General features: G+C 34.3%; 3 protein-coding genes across 23 annotated transcripts in view; 1 reads left to right on the top strand and 2 right to left on the bottom strand.

Moving 5' to 3' along the window:
• The window catches only part of LOC127867293 (neurogenic locus notch homolog protein 1-like), a 279,268-nt gene that overhangs the window by 70,181 nt on the left and 199,863 nt on the right, over positions 1-9,224 (bottom strand). The window lies entirely within an intron of this gene.
• LOC127867299 (mucin-5AC-like) overlaps positions 1-9,224 on the bottom strand; it is a 237,996-nt gene that overhangs the window by 121,927 nt on the left and 106,845 nt on the right. The gene's annotated exons all lie outside the window — the stretch shown is intronic.
• The window catches only part of LOC127867301 (uncharacterized), a 226,937-nt gene that overhangs the window by 141,725 nt on the left and 75,988 nt on the right, over positions 1-9,224 (top strand). The window lies entirely within an intron of this gene.

Genomic DNA, 9,224 nt, shown 5'->3' with positions numbered 1-9,224 from the left:
TTGCTGCAATATCGGGATAAACATGTTTTCGAGGGCATGATCATCTGCGGACGCTCGAAAAAATCCGTTCCTGCCCGAGTGCGCAGCACGAGGGCAGGAACGGATTTTGAGAGCGCCCGCAGATGATCATGTCCGAGAAAATTTGTATTTTCGCTATTATTGCATAAACAAATCACACATACCAAAATAATTTAAATAACATTGAAAACAATATGTTTTGTTCATTCGACATCGACAAATAATTCGATTAATTATTTCAATACAGTTCAAGGTTGTGTTTTACATATGTCTCACTCGGTCATCATCCGAAATGACGAGGCTTTACCTTCGGATAGGCAGTTTTCGATTTAAAATGTGTTTAAACCGTGGATTAATGCAAAGTTGAAATGCAGCCGCGCAAAGTAAGAAATGAGGAATTATTTTGGTATTTACAGCAGGAACGTTGAAGGTACATAAACACTTACATTTACAGCATAGTCTTTTGAAAGTGTTGAGTAAATAACCTTAACTTCCATTGACGTTGCCAATAAAATAAAGCTGTTGTCAAGAGAGTGCAGATGGTATAACTTGAAAAGTGGATTGAAATAGTCATTATCCCTGCATGCATGAGGAAACTGGTGCTTATTCGTTCCCCATTTATGCTTGGAAAGCCGTCGAAGGCTGGAGAAGGGAAGTAAATGCGCGTGAACCAGATTATGGATATGAAAAACACATAACAGGGCTTGAACGGCACGTGAATCGCATTGTTAATACACGATTTCTCCCGTTCAAGCCCTCCTTTTGCCAAGTTTCTGCACCCCACCAGAGGGCATTATAGATAGAGTTTATGCAATAATTTTCATTTTAATAAGGGACAAAGTTTAGAACAGAAGACCCTTTCAAATCGTGGTATTTGGTTACCGTTAAAGTGTGTATGCACGATTTGTATATGTGTTAAATTGTAATATATTGAAAAAAAAAATGTTAAAATGACACAAAATAGGCAAGAAAAAGTATACATTGAAGAAGAATTTCATAAAATGCAGCAAAGACAAATTAGCGTCCCGAGCCGATTGTGACGAAGATATTTCGTACATATTTTCCTACAATAAAAGAAGCATTCGTCTTCTTCGTGTGTCGTATGAATAGATATCGTTACAGGAAAATAATCAAAGTACTGACCGTACTGTGTGACGATGATTTTGAAGAGGATTGATATAAAAGCATCTATTTAAGTTCATCAACATCACCTCAATTGTGTATGTGGGTACGAAATTTTGGGTAGGAAAAAAATGGGTACAAACATTTTGGGTACAAAAATTATGCCAAAACAAAATTGGTACGAACAAGAGTTGGTTACGAAAAAAAATTGCGTAGGAAAAAACAATTGGGTACGAAATTTTGTTTGGGTACGAGCAAAAGTTGGGTACGAAAAAAATTGGGTACGAAAAATGTAGGGTACGAAAAAAAAATTGGGGGTACGGGGAAGTAGTCCCCGTGGGGAATTTGATCCATTCAGCGAAACTGGGAGGCGGGTTACATTCTCGATGAAATATAACAAGAAATATGTTTAAAAAGATATTCGAAGTGTATTTTCTGTTCCACTTATCTTTAAAAAAAACATTCTGTTACAGTAAAACGTTTGTGGGTTATCACATTACGTTTCAGCATATAAATTCAAAACTTGACATGCTCTTTAATTACACCATGCTCTTTAATTTCACATGTATATCATACCAAACTTTATATTTCGTTGTTTCCTTTCCTATATATATGTTAATGATGCTATGTGTACGGACGTGATTTCACATGCTCATGTGCATGAACATATAATTTTTCTCTTTTGATTATTGTTTTTTTCTCTAATTCAATAAGCTTAGGCATGTTTTTTCGTTAAGTACGGCAATATTTTCATGATGATTCCCGAAAGTAGGTATGAGCACATAGTCGTTAGAGCACTTGAATACGTGAGTTCGCCCATGAACACATGGTATGGTTAACTAAATCTCCGCGATATGACCTAATATGTGTTTAAAACAGCAAACAATATCCAACAAACGAATGAATTATTAAACATAGTATGTGCACTAATGTGGCTCTGTAATTTCTGTTTGAAAAGTTTATTAAATATGCAAAATGAGTAAGCACGCACAAGAGCGAGTTTCACAAATGTTATGTTGTTGTTCAGAGTTTATTTTCAGGTCCATTCGAGCCCTTCACGGTAAGGATGGACCTGCCCTGTGACCTTTCAGGGGAGAAAGATTAATTTTGTGCCAAAGTTGGTCAAATTAACCCGGCTTCCCGGGTATTCGCCAAAGATATAATTTAGATCCAAATAGACCAGTGCACGGTGGCCAATGAGACCTTAATGTGCACTGGTAGACAATAGACAATCTCAAAGATAAATTTATGTCTGGACGCAGCTCCACCAAGGGTCTGCAGCTCGCCGCTCTGCCTTTATGGCCACGCTCGAAGTCACCGGCCGTCGTCTTCATCCCCGAGACGGTTTCCCCAGCACGTTGAGCGTACTGAGTACCGCCGTCCCGGGGTCTCTCTATAGGGCCAACCCCTCGATGTTCATGAGACTAGTATTGCAGACCCAGTTTCAGGTCCGCCCCTTATGTCTCCCACACTGGTGATCTTGCTGTCCCACTGTTTCGTCCCCCTACAGACGGGACCTCTGGCAGGGCCGGGCCAGCGAGCTCTCGACGATAAACAGCGGGTGACAAGTCCGCTGCATCTTGGAGAAGACAGCAATCCCAGCGGTGTGGAAGACGTCCGGCTCGAGGGGTGACGGACTCAGCTGGATTAGCAGAGCCACCCGCAGAAGTTCCCCTCTATAAGGAAATAGGTACAGGTGAGAAAATCTTCTGCGGGCGACTCTCGCCTCGGTCGCGACGCGCATGCTCCAGCTGCTGACCGAAAATATGGCTATTATGCTGTTTATATACCATAGTCGCTACAACGTTTACAAATGGCAGGTTCGAAATAAATCGTTTTCTTTACACTCATGATCGCGTTGAAAGTTAATTATACACGTTTTAATTCGCAATTTATTTACTGAATCACGACAAATGTCAAATACAATACAGAAATGCATAGTTGTTTCATTGATCTATAAACATATACTGGATTGAATACAACTGATTTAAAATTAACGTTTTCAAACTATTATTAAATCTTTTTCCCAGAATATGCTGTCCTATTTATAGCCGAGCTTCCTATAACTTTATCAATGATAACCAGCGAGGTATGCCGATTAGAAAAATCGAGCTATCTCAATCTGACTGGCTCGGTCTTTACATAGGTCGCCATTGTGAAGAATTTTTCGGCATAGCTGTTTAGCGACACTTTTGACTTTAGATGACCTTCATTCATGATAGGTCCGAAATGAATAAACCCGAAGTGTACATTGGCCAATAATACAAAAATCACCGTAAACGTTAGTAGTCTGGTTCCCAGACTAAACATTTGATGCATATTATTTGATGTGAAATTTGAATATATGGTAAATTACATGTAAATTAAAAACTGTAATGATACAAAACATCCTCTAAACATTACATCGAAACGTTTCTCCTTAGTTTAAGAAGCAGTAAAGCATTAATCATGTGTCTCTACAATTAAAAGAATCTATTGCTTACATGCCGTAGCGGCCACACCAAACACTACAAAAACAGGCTAGATTGCACTTTGCCGGTACGCAGTTGTTTACCACTATCGACACAGCGGGGGTTTTGAGGCGGTAGCCCGCGATACTAAGGAAATATATAGGTGTTGTTAATATATCTGTTTTTGGTTTATTATAATCCATATTTGCGTTTATTAGTGTAAATATGTTTCTTTGTACTTTGCTTTGTTCATTTTTTATATAAAGTTATGTTTTTCTGCAAAAAATTCATATCACTATGATGCTTGCAATATTGAGTCTTTTATGTTTACATTCTAGTAACATCTGTACACATTATAACACATTATCTTTTATTTCATTCCAACATTATGTTCATAGTATTTCAGTGGCGAATATGTTTTCTGTTCCTATTGAAACCAATGTATTACTCGTTCAATTATGAAAACCTAGTCATTACAATACTTATTGACAATAAAACATACAATTTCACCTATTCTTGTTCTTCATTTTTATTTGTTTATACATTAAAATATATGATCTTATTATCACTGACTACCTTAATTAAATACATGGTCGCTTCATTTCATCTCCTTCACTGGTCGCAAACATTACAACATCAACGCCGTATATCTTTTTAAAGATATTTCTTGTTTCATGGTTTGATAACTTAGACGAGCTGCTTTGCAGCATCGTCAAAAATGATCCGCAAAACAAAATTGTTTTTTGTGGGTCGTATGAACGAATTTGCACTAAAACGTATTTTAGATTCACATCGTACATGCATGCTGGCGGATTCGACTGTATAGACATTTTCGATTTCAGAATTAAATATCTGGCTTATTTCGCATTTTCGACACATGTTCTTCTTAACTTTTATTTTAATTTATATTGAAATATATGTAAAATAAGTTTTTCTACACATTTAATATAAATTCATAAATAGTTGACAAAATCGTGCATGCACACTTTAACCTTCAGGGGAGGTAAGCGATGGAGATGATTTTGTCACGCTATAAGTGCCGTTAATGCCTTGTCGTTTTAATTACCCAACCAGTGCCAATTCTGGCAAGACTTAAATATGGCAATGTCCGTTAATAATAATTAAATGCTATTTTTATCCCTTGAGGTCAGTTCGAAATTTAAATAATTAGATTAAGAATTTAAGAAATCAATCGATCGCTGTAGTCTGTATAATCAATGTATCATTGGGCCCCTAAAAGTCTCGGGACTATTATCAGTTGCCTACTCTGCTAAACGGGTAATCCGGGACTGCACGCAATATTTACATCGGTAGAAAAACACTCTTATTAGCCTTCCGTAGAGTGTGTTTCGATGACCGTTAAAGTATTGCGCATTCCCAATTCGCTTCAACATATGCAGTTTTAATGTAAGAATTTCGATTGGGAGAACATGTTCTTTGTCATCCTTTCAACAATATGTGAATAGAATAGGTCAGCGCGTGCCACTGTTTAAATATTTAAACCGTTGCGGAATTAACGGAATATGCAATGAATGACAGAATTTAAACGTCGACATTTCTAAATGAACATGTGTTTCTGGAAAAAGCTTTTTTTCGAAATTCTTACACGTATAACGTTGCTGCTCTTTTTGAAGCAATCGGTTGCCTAAATTGCGTAATGTACATTATGAAAGAGAACTAGCAGTAGTATTTTGAAAAAAGTTTCTTTAAAGGCGTTTTACACACTTAAGCAGTCTAAGGAAAGGAAAACTATGCTTTAATTATTCCAAGTGTTGTACAAACGAAAATCACAGCAGCAATAAAATTGTTTATGAATGGAGTTCAGTAGCTAATATCATGTCATCTGAGCACGTTGCAGTACAGTATTGGAGCATTTGACACAAATTATTTTGGGACGGTATTCAATACTTTTTTAGAATTCCAAATGAATAAGTTGCAGACCAGTCTTTGATCTCTTGGAACAAACTATTTAAGAATGTACTTTATTTCATATTAAGTGTGTTCAAAATTCGACCAATCTGAATGAGCAGTTAAAGCCCCTAATGCAATTATTTAACAAACAATATATAAATAGAGTTCAACACATTGTACTTGTAGAATGAGCTGCTTTCAATCTTGTATTTAAACACTGGACACCAAGTACATTATTGAGTGCAATACAGTTCATCAGTCCTAATGAATTGATATCAGAATAGTTGCTTACAATAGACAAACAGGCATTCTATAGACGCAGCATTAAGTGTGCAATATCATGTTTTCACTTAAGTATCCGTGTATTAAAGACAAAATTAATTGGAACACGTATTACCAATCCATATGAATAAATGCCAATAAGGTATTGGTAAACTTGACTAAATATGAATGCGACTGGGGTCGCCGATGTACAACGTGACATAACTGGACTAAACAATTCCATTTACTCATTAAGATATTGAGATATATCTGTTTGGGTAAGTGGAAAATAATTGCGTTTTGATAATTATGAAAATAATTCTTCAGAGTCCCCGTATTGTATTTGTACGGGCATCTAACAGGCCGTGAGCTTCCGTAACCCATTCTGACCTTTACCTGCGCTATTCCCAATTTCCACAAATACCACTAAGTGTCATTTTGATTAGTTAATCCTATTAGACAGAAACGAATCTAAATTGAAAATCAGCAAACAATCATGTTTCCTACTATATAAAGAATTCAGAGAATTAACGCTCGCGTGCTGATGGGTCATTAATGATAAAACAATTATCTTAACGGATTTAAGCCAATGAAAAATTCATCTGTCATTTACTGCGGCTTGAGTGGTCGCTTATGATCACGATGTAAACAAATAAAATAGAAACGAGACACTTTAAAGGACGATGCACGTGTGCTCTTTTTAAACACTTTTTTTCATGTATTTGTCACCGTCGTATTAGGTCAGGATTGTCAGGCAGCAAATTAATGTAGCGAAATTTCGTTATGAAAAGGGTTAATTAATTTAAAGAGTGTTAAAAGTGGTCAGAGCTTGTTGAAATTTAATCCGAACTTTATTTTAAAACTCACACATTTCAAAACTAACTATATATATATATATTATTTTTTTTATCAATATTCCATTTACTTTACATATAAGCCATATTTCAAAAGTGTTACTGGAGGTCCCACATACTTAAAATGCAATTTTAAGGTCAGGTAAACATTTGTTTCCATGTTTCAATTAGTATATTTATTTCGTAATATATGTAAATACAATCTATTTGCAAAGACATATATATGTATGGACTATTTTACCATATTTCCAGTCTTGTAATTGTTTTATAACTAACACAACAAAAAACTGTATTACTATATTCTTCTTGATACCGTGTTTACCGGTTTTTACTTTACTTACATACTTGTTTATTTATAACACAATACTATTAAGTTATTATTGACTCGAAGATTTCAGATTTACAATTACACTTTAACTTTGATAACACTACTCTAACTAACATAAGACCAAGTCATGTACCATTTGCTAGTTGCATTAATAATTGAAATTATGGCCAAACATTTATGTTAAGCAAAGATTGAATTTTTACAACTCAATAAATTATTATTTTGATTTGCAAAATTCAGTAAACACTTTCAACATATTTTCAAGTTCCATATATAATTTTAGTTTTTTAGTTTAACAACAATTATTTTTTGTAAATTCAATTATGAAATACATATATAATGAGTGTTGCTAGGTTAACACATTTTATATGCAATTATAGATTACATATAAGACTTATAACTTTCGAACTAATTCCTTTATTTGATTCACTTGATGTGTTTTCATACATATATAAGGCTTATCTCCGGCTAGCCTTAAATCCCTGAACATTTGGGATTACTTCTTTAATTTTGCATTCAAAAAGTACTTTTTAATTTCAATTAAAATAATAAGCAGTTGTCTTTTACTGGTTCTTTTTTGTCATCAAGAAGTATTTTTTGCGATTCATTACTATTTGCGGACTTGCGTATTAAACTATTAGATATATCTTTAATGAGTGACAATCCAATAATAAATGGATGATTGTTTATGAAGATATTTTGCAAAAATACTATATTACTATCTCATTAGCCCATTTTTCAAAGGAATAAGTTTGCTTCCAATATTCTTTGGATAATCCTTGTTTGTTACCATTGAATATAATACAAAGTATGTATAATTCGTTTTTACACACTTGTCCACGAACTTTTTTTCGTCGTACGTAATCATTTGCAAAGTATTCATCTCATTTTGTTTCGCATGTTTGGATTTCAGAGTGCCGTTTTAACATATTGTGTAATAGCATATTGCGCGAATTAGGAATAATAATTATTATTGGTTTTGTCGACAAATTGGGTTATGGCGGTACTTTATACTGTTCTAATTTTACATGTTTCACAGAGGAAAAGTATGTAGACAAACTCTTTTAATGCTTTCATAAAATACAACGTTAACTGATATATTCATTTTGATCTGAGCTTATTTGTTCAAGACTTACTTTAGTATGTTAGCTAGTTAACCTAAATCTAGTTTATACAATGTGTTTAACAAGCAAATTGGTTTACAATTATTTAAGGCTTTCCTTCAAATTGAATTCATTTTTATAATTCATGGTGTTTTGGTTATTAAAAGTGACCCTTTACTTTATGAATAATTAATGCTTCAAACCACGAAGACTAACAATTCTTTCTACATTACATGGTCCTGGTGTTTCATAGAGAGATGTCCCACAATATTTATTGCCTGTAGGAATGCCGTATGCCTCACATAGTTCGAATGACTAGCCTTTATCGAAAAAGAAAAGTGATGAACACACGTTTAGCTATAATTTAACTGCACATTTAGAAATTCCGTAATTGAAGATGGCCGTTTGATGACAATCTGTTGCATGATTGGGTTTTCGCATTTTCTTATTTGCGTGTGTTGCTTAGGTTATATTCTAAAATTTTCAATTCAGGTATTGATATTTCACCTTGTGTGTTATTGTTTTTTACGCGACATCAGACTAAATATTTTTTGTAATAAAGCACATTATCATGATTATTTATAATGCGTTCAAATGCGTTCATATTCTTTTGAGGCAAGAACATTCGAATAGTATAAAAAGACAGACCGAAATTCATTGATTTGTTTCACTGCGTGCAAAGTCGCGTAAAAGGAGTAAGATACTTGCTACAGCAGTGGTTTGCTTAAGTTAGTAAATTTTCAGATCAAGACATCTAGTGCTCGTCAGATACTTGGGAACCATAGGTCATGAGCGATATATTGGACATCGCGACATACCGGACCGCGATATCACGGAGTTAGAGTGTTCTAACATTTGTGTTAAGTTTGAATTTCACGATTTGGTATTTTTTCTGGCGATTGTAAAATTCTAAAATTATAAATTTTAATGCAGTGATATACATATTTGACTTAATAAGTTTTTCTGTTGCAAAGATTTGAAATCTTAATTACGAACTGTGTTTGATTGAAACCTGTTTAGTGATTGGGTTTTTACAATTTAGCGTGAATATGTTTCTTTTGGTGACATTATTTTCATGAAATACAATACAGACACATTAGCCTGTAAACACAACTATCGTACATATACATGCGTTTGAAGTTTGCATTAAATATATTTATACTGGTATAATTTTCTG

Source organism: Dreissena polymorpha, chromosome 2 (genome assembly GCF_020536995.1).
Source record: "Dreissena polymorpha isolate Duluth1 chromosome 2, UMN_Dpol_1.0, whole genome shotgun sequence".
NCBI classification, from domain to species: domain Eukaryota; kingdom Metazoa; phylum Mollusca; class Bivalvia; order Myida; family Dreissenidae; genus Dreissena; species Dreissena polymorpha.
This window is presented reverse-complemented; position numbering and strand designations above follow the sequence as displayed.